Below are 11,128 nucleotides of genomic sequence, written 5' to 3' on the forward strand. Positions count from 1 at the left end.
GGGTAAGGTGCCTTTTAGAAGAGTTACTAACACTATGGACAGACAGACAGAAAACAGCATGGCAGGGGTTCTGAGGTGGGTCTGGGCCCTAGCACCAGAGAAAGATAATGTGCCAGGGACTCAATTGAGGAATTGGGGGTGTGTGTGTGAGGGTGTTTCACAGCAGGACTTGCAGTCAGGTTTTCTATTCCCAGACAGGAGGCAAGGAAGGGGCTGAGGAGCAGAATATGTGGCCGCCAATATTTCTTTTGATACAGACTCACTTTTCCAGGCCTGGAAAGAGATTCACCGACAATGCCTTCAGTAGGTGCCTGTCCCCGAGAGGCGAGATTGCTGCAGGTTGTGGCCTGGTCACTAGTCTGGCCTGGATTCTAGCACGCAGAGTGTACCGGTCAGGGTTTTCTAGAGGAAACGAACTAATGGAATGAGTGCATTTACGAGAGGATGTGTTGATATTGAACGGATACAGATTAAAAGAGGACTTACTGATTGGCTTACCTGGTGTGATCTGCATAGTCCAATACTGTCTGTCTGCACGTAGGGAAGCTAAGAACCAGGTAGCTGCTTGGGCAATGAGGTGGATGTTTCAGCAGTCCCAAACTGATGCTGAAGGCCTGGACTATTCCTGGAGAGTCAGCACTCTTCAGATCAGGTTGGAATCCCAAAGTGGGTGCTGTTGTGAGCAAAGGAATACAGCGGCAGCACCGGAGTGGATCAACCGGCAGCAGGATGCAAAGGCAAGCAGGCACACGCAGCTGTCCCGGGCCTCCCGCAGCCCACATACAGAGTGGGCCTTCCCACTTCCAATAACCCGGTCAGAAACCTCTGTGCCCTGAAGCCTGTCTCTTAGTTACTTCCAGATCCAATAAAGTGGACAGCTGAGATCAGCAATCACTCTACGCAATTAGAAATTTTCAGCCCCATTATAACCTAATGGGCCCACCATCATGTGCTTGTTCCTCATTGACTATACCATCATCACCAGCTAATGAAGTGTCCACACAGATCTTTGTGTGCAGGTATTTGTGAGTCCTTCTAGAAAAGAGGCCTGGGATTTTTTTCATTGTGACCCGCTGAAGAATAACAAAAACCGTGACACCTTTCAATTACCCCAAATTTCAGAGGTGAAAAAAAAAATGCATGTTACAAGAATTATCATTGTATTATTCTGATGGTAAAGAGGAATATATATTCAAAATATGCATTAGCTGATCTTTTTTTGAAACATAATAGTTTCAAAGTCTAGCTATTAACAAATTATAGGCCCAAAAGGATCACAATACAGAACAACCATAATGAATTAAACTGAAAACCATAAAGGTAAATAAACATAAAACCAAATTTTGCAGTGATTGATAGGAAATGTAAAGCTTCATTGAAGGCCAGTGCCATCAACCTATCCAAGCCCGAAGCTGATTCAAAACAACATTGTTTGAAACACTGACAGTAACATGCCATTACCCGAAATGGCAGGAGTTCCAGCTCTCTGTGAACCCACACACAGGGAGCGGGCCACCTCATCGCCAGCTGTGGCACTTAGCAGAATACCAAATTAGAGTTCTCGCTATAGTCATTTTCCTTCGAGGAGTCTAACGCTTAGTAACCCTAGTGATGATTTAGTCAGTTACATGAAAATGGTTCTTCCGGTGTGCAAAGCACATGGCACAGACCTAAAGGCTATTTGTGTATAGAATGTTCACACACACACTTGCGTGTTGGGAGGGGAAGGAGCCCTTCAGAAGCTGCTGCCCCACGGTGAGAATCTCCCATCTGAAAAAGCTTCACAGACGTGTGTTAGGATGGAGAGGCTCCTGTCTCTTGGCTCAGAGATTCCGATGTTCTAATGGCTTCAGCTTGAGCAGCATGTCCACTCTGAGACAGCCGCCCATGGGGGCTGATGGGGGCCTCTGTTGGCTGGATGGCTCTGTGGGTAGAAAAGGCAATTCCTGGAAATGGAGGGACTCCATAGAGGATCGTATCCGCCAGATAACAGCACCCGAGCTTTATGAAGGTCGTAAACTCATACTTGGAAATCCACAGAGAATTGGGATCTCTAGTTTTTCTCTAGCCTCGGGGTAGCTGGTGGCAAAGTCTAGATTCAGTTCACAACAAGACAACAATTTAAGCAACACCTATAGGATACAGCCGACCTTCCTGTGCAGAAGCCCTTGCTCTCCCAGCCTTCTGTGCTTGTCCTCCGCTCACTTACTCTCTCTCTGAATCATCTGTCTCAGGTTTCTGGAGTCTCCGGGCTCCATCCTGGGTCACTAGTCCTAGTCATTGAGTGCATTTCTGGATCTGGTCTCTCTCAGTCTGATCAGGTCCCTACATTATCCCCTGGCCGACTTCAGAGTGTCTCTGGCTGGGTGGGTGAGGGCCCTCTGAGTTTTCGGCAGATCCTGTGTCCTGGCTCTGCGGTGGTCGTCTCCTTTGCTGCAGCTCCAGGAGGGAGCTGGAACTGACAGAGGTGTAAGAAAGCTGACTAGACCCCCTGCCCAGCAGGCTGTGTGGCCCTCCCACCCAGGCTTCACCGAATGAGGTCTCAGTGTCCTGAGGACTTTCCATTTTCTGGTTATTTCAGAAGCTTGGCCTCAACAGTCTGTGGGATGGGATGTGGAGTGTGTGTGTGTGTGTGTGTGTGTGTGTGTGTGTGTGTGTGGTATCTGGTTCATGCCTGTGTTTATGTGGTATGTGTACCATATGGTATGTGCGTGGTGTCTATGCCATGCTGGTATGTGTGCATGGCGTGTACATGTGTGATTTGTGACGTGTTTGTTTGGTATAGTATGTTCATGTGTGGTGTATGGCATGTATGTGGTGTATGGTATCTGTGATGTGTGTATATGTGGGGTGTATGTCATATGTGTATGTGGTGGTATTTGTATGTAGTATGGTGTGGCATATGGGCTTTATTTAATATATGACACATGCATATGGTGTGTGTGGTATATGTGTGTGGTTGTGTGCCTACGGTATGTCATGTGGAATGTGTTTCCATGTGTGTGATGTGTGATGGCTGTTTCCCTGCCCCTCTCTCTTCCTCGCTTGATTTTCTTACAGTCCCTCAGGACTGGAGGGAAGGGCTTTCCCACATCCTCCTTTGTATGAGTTACGTTTCCTGGTGCTGTGCTGAAACACACTGACAAAAGCAACTTAAGGGAGAAAGGGCTTCTTCTTTTAATTCACGTTTAAGGTCCAGTCAGTCCGTCATGGTGCGGAGATCCTGGCCGCCGGCCACGCTGCACGGGAGAATGGCGGATGCTTGCACCCAGCTCATCTTTTCTTACGTCAGGGAACAGTACCACGCCCACGGCTGGCACCCACTTTAATTGACCCAATCACGATTCTAGATCTCACCCGATTGAAACTCATCTGTCATGGCATCTACTGTAGACTTAGCTTTCTTACTGCCCTGGTGCTTGAAGAGCTGCTGCTTGAAATGCTAAAGGGAGAGGAAAAGGAATTCTGGGAAGGGTAATCTGTGTTTGTGGAACGTTGACTGTGCTCCTAACACTCTCTTCCTAAATGTCACAGCGCTGGCATCCAGAAGAGAGTAAACCAGTGTTTGCTGATTGCACGCTTTATGTGGCTGTTTTCTAACAACCTTCTGGGTTAGGTACCCCTACTTCTCCCATTTCACAGATGAGAACACTGAGTCTTAGAGAAACTCAGTGGCTTACCAAAGGTCACACACTGCTGAGTAGCAGACCATGGAGACTGTGCCTCTAGCCTGTCCTTTTAGCCAGTCTCAATTCTCCCCCTCTCTAGATAATAGCCCGATTCAAAGATTAGTGCCTTGCGGAGAAATCTCATTTCAAGTGTCAATAGCAGATTATTAACTTCTTATTTCTTTTTGCATTACTCTGTAACAATTTAATCTTTCCCCAGACAGATGGATACTTGGGACCAAACGCGGAAAAGTGTCAGATGTACTGGAAGGCATGAGAAGAAGAAGATGCATTCGTCATTTTTCCAAATGTTGCTCTTGTTATAATAATACTAACAAAAGAATTGCATAGAAACCTAGAAATTGGAGTGTCATGGGGGAGACACATAGGATGCCCAACTAAATACTGATTTTTCCCCCCTTTGTTTTACAGTGTTTGAACTCAGGGCTTTATACAGACCAGAGAAGCCCTCTACCGCCGAGCCACACCCCAGCTTCCAGTTTGGAAAAAGGAACTGAGTCACTCACCGCTTGTCATTGTGATGTCCCCGGCTTGGCTGCTTCTGATGATAGGGCCTCCGTCTACTCAGTAGAGAGAGGGGAGGGAGGTAAGGTGTTGAGAAGCCTCTAGAACTGCTGGGGGATGGGGTGTCTTTGCTCACTGAGGAAAGACTCAAGTTTTAACTCAAATTTCTCAGCCAGGGTAGGTGAACCTAGCTAACAGTTAGACTTTCTGTGGTAGCTAAACAGATCAGCATCTTCTGGCTAATGTGCGCTATCTCCAAGGGGAGACCAAGCAGGGACCCCAAGGGATCTCTAAGTAAGAGCCAGCTCTTACTTGGCTCTGAACTGTTACATGCTGAACTGAATTCCCAGAATTCCCAGGCATTTCCAGAATCAACCTCCTGTTCCCTGAATCTGGCTTTCCCAATCAGAAGAGGTTTGTAGAAAGGCTTTGGTGTGAGGATCTGATTGAAGGGAACTATAAAGCACAAGCCAAGGCCAGAGGGGGCAAACACAGGAAAAACTCATTCAAAGGCACAGTGTGAAGAGAGCTGCTTTCTGCTACCTGGTTGTGTATGATGTGAGAAGCAGTTGGAATCTGGAACCATGTCCAGAAGAAACAGAAAAAGGTGTTGTTAATCTCCACCTTTCCTCAGGCAGAGGTTTGTTCCTCCATAGTTAACTTTCCTGTGTTTCCAGGTTTCCCCTGGTAAGAGCGGGAAGCCTTGCATGCAAAACATGCTGAGGTAATGGTGATCAGGTGTGTGTGTGTATGAGAGAGAGAGAGAGAGAGAGAGAGAGAGAGAGAGAGAGAGAGAGAGAGAAGATGGTCTCAACCAAGAAAGGAGTGTCCTGCTGAGGGCAGGGTAAGGCCAAGAGGGTCTGAAGATGCAGAGGAAGCGAGTGTAAGTACGGCTAGTTTTATGTCAACTTGATACAAACTACAGTCATCAGAGGAGGGAGACCCAATTGAAAAAAAAAAAAGTGTCCACAATACCTGACTGTTAGTCATTTTCTCAGTTAGTAATCAGTGTGGGAGGGCCCAGTTCATGGAGGGTGATGCCACCCTGGGCTGCTGGTCCTGACTTTGATAAGAAAGCAGGCTGAGCAAGTCATGGGGTACAAGCCAGTAAGCAGCACCCCTCCATGGCCTCTGCATCAGCTCCTGCCTGCAAGTCCCAGCCCTGTTTGAGCTCCTGTCCTGACTTCCTTTGATAGTGAACAGTGCTATGAAAGTGTAAGCTGACTAAACCCTTTCCTCCCCAACTTGCTCTGACCATGGTGTTTCATTCATCACAGCAAAGGCTGAGACAGTGTATAACACCGCTTTCTTCATAGTACATCACAACCAGAAAGATCAACCTGCTGCTCATTTCGGCCATCAAGCCTCTGGGTTCCTCTTTGAAAATGGAGGTTAGCAGAAATGGGGCAGTAAATTTGGTCCTTGATCTCTAGACCCCTCTTGGTTCTGCATAGACAAAAAAATTTTTACAGGTGTGATCCAAAGAGGAAGAATGAGTGAGACTGCTGGCAGGTAGGAGTTTCACGGGGAAATTATGCCCCAGGAGTCAATGAAGACGGTAAGGATGATATCAAATATGTGGGAAGCCTCTCAGGACACCAGGACAAGGAAAACTAAATTTGAATAGAACAGTAGGTGGCTGAGGGTTGAGTGTCAGGGTTGGTGTGAAAATTTTGACTATGTCTGATGCAGAGGAGTGAGCTCTGACTCCAGCTCTGTGTGACCTTGCAAGCTGTGTGACCTTGTCATCAGCCATCTCTGGAATCCAGTTCTTTAAAAAGTGATGGAGGAACCAAGGTTCTTAGAGGCTGGGGTGTTTCCTCCCACCAGGATGGGTAAAAGCAAAGGGTCTTAGCAGGTAGAATCAGCGCTTGGCAGCTGGACCACCATGCCCAGTAAATAGAATCTTATTTCCTTGCAAAGCAAGCAGGGATGTCCTTACTGATGTAGCAGGTGGCTGTTTGGCCCTTAGTGAAATACCAACGATTTTATAGTCAGTAGAACATTTTGTGGAAACTACACTATGTAACAGCTGGCACCAGAGAGATGAGTCTGCCCTTAGCTGAGGTCCAAGGTCTGGGTTCAGTTCTACTTGGAGAATTTATTTTTAATTTATTTTTTAATGTTTATTTTAAAATTATGTGTATATGTCTGTGTCTGAGCATGGGCTTGTGTTCATGCATACAGTATCTGCAGGGGCCAGAAGAAAACATTGGATCACCTGGAACTGGACTGCAGGCAGTTGAGAAAAAACCTCATGTGGGTGCTAGGAGTCCAACCCAAGTCCTCTGTAAGAGCACTTAACCTTCGAGTCACCTCTCTGGTCCTCCCAGGTGGCCGCTGGAGCAGGATGCTAATTGACCATCGAGGATACAAGCTCTGCGTCCACCATTAGAAGTACTGTGAGAACAGCACTGTCTAGACAGACACAGAAATACTCTAAGTTCTCTCTAGCTGGGTCCAAAAGACTAGGTCTGGCTAAGACAATGGAAGCTGCAGATGAATTTCAGCTGTGCCTTTCTCGCCAATGACCTTGGAGGCAGCAAGATGCTGATGACGACACTGTGGTGAGACAGGAGAACCTGGAGCCCTGAGCCACTGCTGGAGGAGAACAGCTTAGGAATGGTGCTTTTGGATCGTTCGTGAATAAGACATAAGTTTTGTGTTAACCCAGTCGACTTGTGGGGTGTTGTCATGACAACTTACCTAAGACAACCCATCTTAGGAACCTGCAATGAACCTCAAAGCAGAAGCTCCTTTACTGGAGGTTCATGACTGGGAATCTAATGATGAGTCCATTGATCAATCTTATTTTTTTAAAAAGATTTATTTATTATTTATACAACATTCTGCCTGCACACCAGATCTTACTATAGATGGTTATGAGCCACCATGTGGTTGCTGGCAATTGAACTCAGGACCTTTGGAAGAGCAGTGAGTGTTCTAAACCTCTGAGCCATCTCTCCAGCCCCCATTAGTCAATATTTATGGGATGCTAGATCTTCGTTTTAGTTTTGCTGATATAGTGTCGAGGTGACACAGTCCAGTCTTGTGAGGATCATTTGCCAGTAGACAGAGACAGCAAGCTGTCAGGCCAGGTACTTTCTGTGTAACATCAAAACAGAACCTGCTTTTGGGTTCTACTGAATCGGTTGGCTCAGGACGGCGGCCTGTCCCAGCAGGGGAAGTGTGGGCAGATCCTGTGGTTGTCCTGCCCATTTGCTTTAAGTTGGTGAAAGAGCCTCAGTTTAAAAACTGAAACAAGGGGCTGGAGAGATGGCTCAGTGGTTAAGAACACTTACTGCTCTTCCAGAGGACCCGGAGCTTGGTTGGGTTTCAGTACTCTTCAGTGACTCACTACTGACTGTGACACCAGCTCCAGGGGATCTGATGCCCTCTTCCTGGATTTCACGGGTACACACACACACACACACACACACACCAAGAACCAGGGAAAGATTGGTGACGATTTCCTTTGAGGATTTTTATATGTGGTTTCCTAGCCTCGACATTTCAGGTTTATTTTTTCAGCATTTAGCTAAGGAACTTCTAACGTCCCATTATATCGGGAAGCAAATACATTAAGGAGAATGTAATTTCAGACAGTAATAAACTCCATGAAGAAAGGGAACAAAGTGATGTGATGGAGGGCAGCCTGGGGGAAGAAGAGCTAATTTATCACAACATGTCAGGGAAGTCGTCTGTCTCCCATCAGGCACCTGGGCATGAAGCTGTTTCCATCAGATGTGAACAGAATAAAGCATTCTGGGCAGTTGGAGAGGGAAATATGGAATCCAGGGTAAAAACAGGTTGGGGTGGACTGTGCTGAGTCAGCACAGTGATAAGAAAGTGTTGGCCTTTGTGGCATGGCCGGATGGCTGCAGATCAAGTAGGGCCAGGGTGTGATGAGAGTCTGGGCTTTTATTCTGTCTGCAAGGAGAGTCTGTTGCGGGGATGAAGCCCAGACTGTCCGGATACGATTTGTATTTTTTATATGTCAGACAAGTAATGTCCTGATGCTATAACACAGTTTGAGAAAAGCCTATCCCTCACAGTGACACGAAAACTCAATCATCACATTTACGCATCACAAAAATGATCTCAGTGTATATTTCAAAGAGAACAATGACATGAAAACACAGGAGGAGGGCTGTTACAGAATAAAAGAGCCTGCGGGACAAAAGCAAACGCCATGTCCTGTCTCATTTACATCCTTATGGAAACCTCTTTGGAACAAACCCTGGAAACCTCAGTAGAGGTCAGTGTTCAATAATATTATTATTGATTTTTGTTAGGTATAATGGTACCATTTTTAGGTTTTTTAGGTTAAAGTCTATAGAAGCTGGAGATATATAATGCAGAGATATTTCTGAGTGATGTGTCTGAGGTTCTCTTTGACATATTCCACACACAAAAAAAAAGTAACTGTGGTTTCAGAGTCTCCCTGTTTGAGGGCTGCCTTCTTTTTGATATTTTGCTTTATGTGTAATTGTGTGCGTGTTGTGTGTGTGTGTACTGGGTGTGCACGGCCATGAGGGCAGTGTCCATGGAACCCAGAATAAAGTGTCAGAGCCGCTGCATCTGGATTGGCAGGCAGTTGTGAGATGTGGGTGCTGGGAACTGAACTCATGTTCTCTGTAAGAACAGTACATGCTTCTAACTGTCGAAACAGCTCTCCAGAGCCCTTCTCCCCGGACATAGTTCTAGGATAAGTTATAAATAAGAAGCTGTTGCATGGGGAGAATGACTTGCAGGGGCCCGATATTAAAAAGGAAAACAAACTGCAAAATCAGTTTCGTCTATGACACGCTCACAACACAGATCCTTTCGTGACTCAAAAACGTGCAGGGCTTTCCCTTCACTGGCCAGCAGCAATCACTCCTGGAGCAGACTCTGCAGGAGGTCCTCTAAGTCAGTTCAGTTCCAGTGCTTTCAACCTGGCGATAGCGGCAGATCTCAAAGCCCCCGGGGCTCAGGCCGAAAGACCGTCCTCAGTGGAGATGCCAGCTGCCAGGTCTGGGCCTTTGGAACTTCTGATCAACTGGCTACAAACTGAGGTCCTTACAGCCCCTTCTGTGGGTTTGGTTAATTTGCCAGAGAGACTCAAAGAACTCAGGGATAGACAGTTACTGTTTTACTGTAAAAAAAAATATTTTAAAGGAGACAAATAAGCAACAGATGAAGAGACACAGGGACAGAAGTCAGGAAGCATCCTGAGCCCAAGATCTCACCCTGGAGGAGTTGGGAAGGGCTGCCGTCTCATCACCTGAATGAATCCCTGTTCATCTTCCTGTCAGCCTCCACATGTTCAGCCGACCCAAAGTTCCTCCCAGCCCTGCCTTTTGGGGCTTAATAGAGATTTCTTTGGATAAGTGGAACTGAAATATAGATGCCAATATGGGAAGGTGATTACACACAGAAAGTAGGAGCTAATGCTAACAGACACAGTTGGGAAGCTGGCAGGGGTGTGTGACCAGAATCCTCTGAGCTCCTTTTCTGTGCAGCTTTCCTTCCTCTAGGGCTGAGGGTGGGGGCCCTTCTCACAAACCGCTGTTAGAGAATTTTCACGTGGCCTGTTCTGAGACAGAAAGGCCTATGGTCCTCTTTGGGGAAGGGAAATTCTAACTTCAGAGGCTCGTCTTGCAGAGAAAAAGGAGTAGGTTAGAGGGAAAAACAATGCCCTCTGGACCACTTCTGGGGACTCAAACTACTTTCTATGCTGTAAAAGGACTATTTTTTTTTCATTTTTATTGCTCTGAACCAGCTTCAGCCACTAAGCATGAGGTGCTTTTGTTATGATTCAACAAAAGCGCACACTCATTGTTCTAGTCATTCAGGAAAGCAACAAGGGTTATCATGGGAACTGAGAGCCAGGGTCTGTGGTAGGGAAACAAAATGTATATATCATGCTATCACACGGGGACAAGCGAGTAGGCAGAGGCTGGCTAACCGCTCTTTGCAGTAATCTAAAAAGGCCAGGGAGTGGGTAAGACTGGTAGGGGTGAGCTGGAGAAGGCAACAGTGATAGAGCTGACACACTCCTCGCAGAGCCAGTGTGAGGAACGTGATCGCAGCCCTGGCAAGACTGATATGAAAGTGGCTTTGGGCGCAACGCTGAGAAACACAGGTCTTCAATTTACTCGTGGTTAGATCAATTAATGCAAACACGTGTTCATCTGGAGAACTACGATGTCAGCATTTAGGAAGCTTTCATTCAGCCCGAAGTTTTGGACCCAGCAAAAGAACTTCAGCCTGCCTGAGATCTCCCTATTGGTGGCTGTCTGTTGGTGAGCCATTTGTTTCTGGTGTCACTTTTCTTTTCCTATGGGGACAACTGGTAAACAAATGCAAGTATGCATCTGTCGCGAAGCACCTGCCAGTGGCATGGGTTCCCTGGACAGAACCTAATTTAATGAATGTCTTTTTCCCAGGAGGCTGTCCACCCCCTGTATGGAAAGTGCTTGTGTTAGCAACATGCCCTGATTTCTTAGCACTAAATAATAGTAAAAACAACAACAATAGCAGCAGTGCTCTTATTGATTAAGAGGCTCTGAATGGCACCAGGAATCAGAGAGTGCCGTGAGACAGACAAATCTCACTCCTCTCAAGCAGCCACTGTTTAATCCACTCTGTATTTATTCTGCCATCCACCCTGACCCTCGATTTCCACCCTCTGCTTGGCCTACCTTGTCATGCTGTTCTCCAGAAAATCAGGTCACCCTGTACCTAACTTTTCCCTGGCCAATGATTTTTTAGCTGCTTCCTGAGCCTGCTGTGTTGTATCTGATCCTCGCTCAGCCCCAGCTATGTGCACTGCCATTAGGAACATTATAAATCACCACTTAAGGACCATAATACCTGCATTAATGGTTGGAACAAAAAGTCACCCCCTCCCTGTGTCCAAGTGGCAGTTACAAGCTCCCAGAACAGGCTCT

The 11,128-nt window shown here is 46.6% G+C and overlaps 1 long non-coding RNA gene and 1 other non-coding gene across 4 annotated transcripts in view; one reads left to right on the forward strand and one right to left on the reverse strand.

Moving 5' to 3' along the window:
- The window catches only part of LOC132656945 (uncharacterized), a 29,743-nt gene extending 21,326 nt beyond the window's left edge, over positions 1-8,417 (forward strand). The window contains exons 2-4 of one of the 3 annotated variants that reach the window (XR_009594783.1): positions 4,101-5,584; positions 5,666-5,751; positions 6,381-8,417. This is a non-coding gene — a long non-coding RNA (uncharacterized LOC132656945). Of the gene's footprint in view, positions 1-4,100; positions 5,585-5,665 lie in introns of all 3 variants that reach the window. The other 2 variants (XR_009594782.1, XR_009594781.1) reach the window with 2 other exon arrangements.
- On the reverse strand, positions 8,189-8,293 carry LOC132646211 (small nucleolar RNA U13). The gene has a single exon (XR_009584327.1). It is a non-coding gene; the product is annotated as a small nucleolar RNA U13 (small nucleolar RNA).
- Positions 8,418-11,128: the final 2,711 nt, after the last annotated feature.

Source organism: Meriones unguiculatus, chromosome 10, assembly GCF_030254825.1.
Source record: "Meriones unguiculatus strain TT.TT164.6M chromosome 10, Bangor_MerUng_6.1, whole genome shotgun sequence".
Lineage (NCBI taxonomy): Eukaryota > Metazoa > Chordata > Mammalia > Rodentia > Muridae > Meriones > Meriones unguiculatus.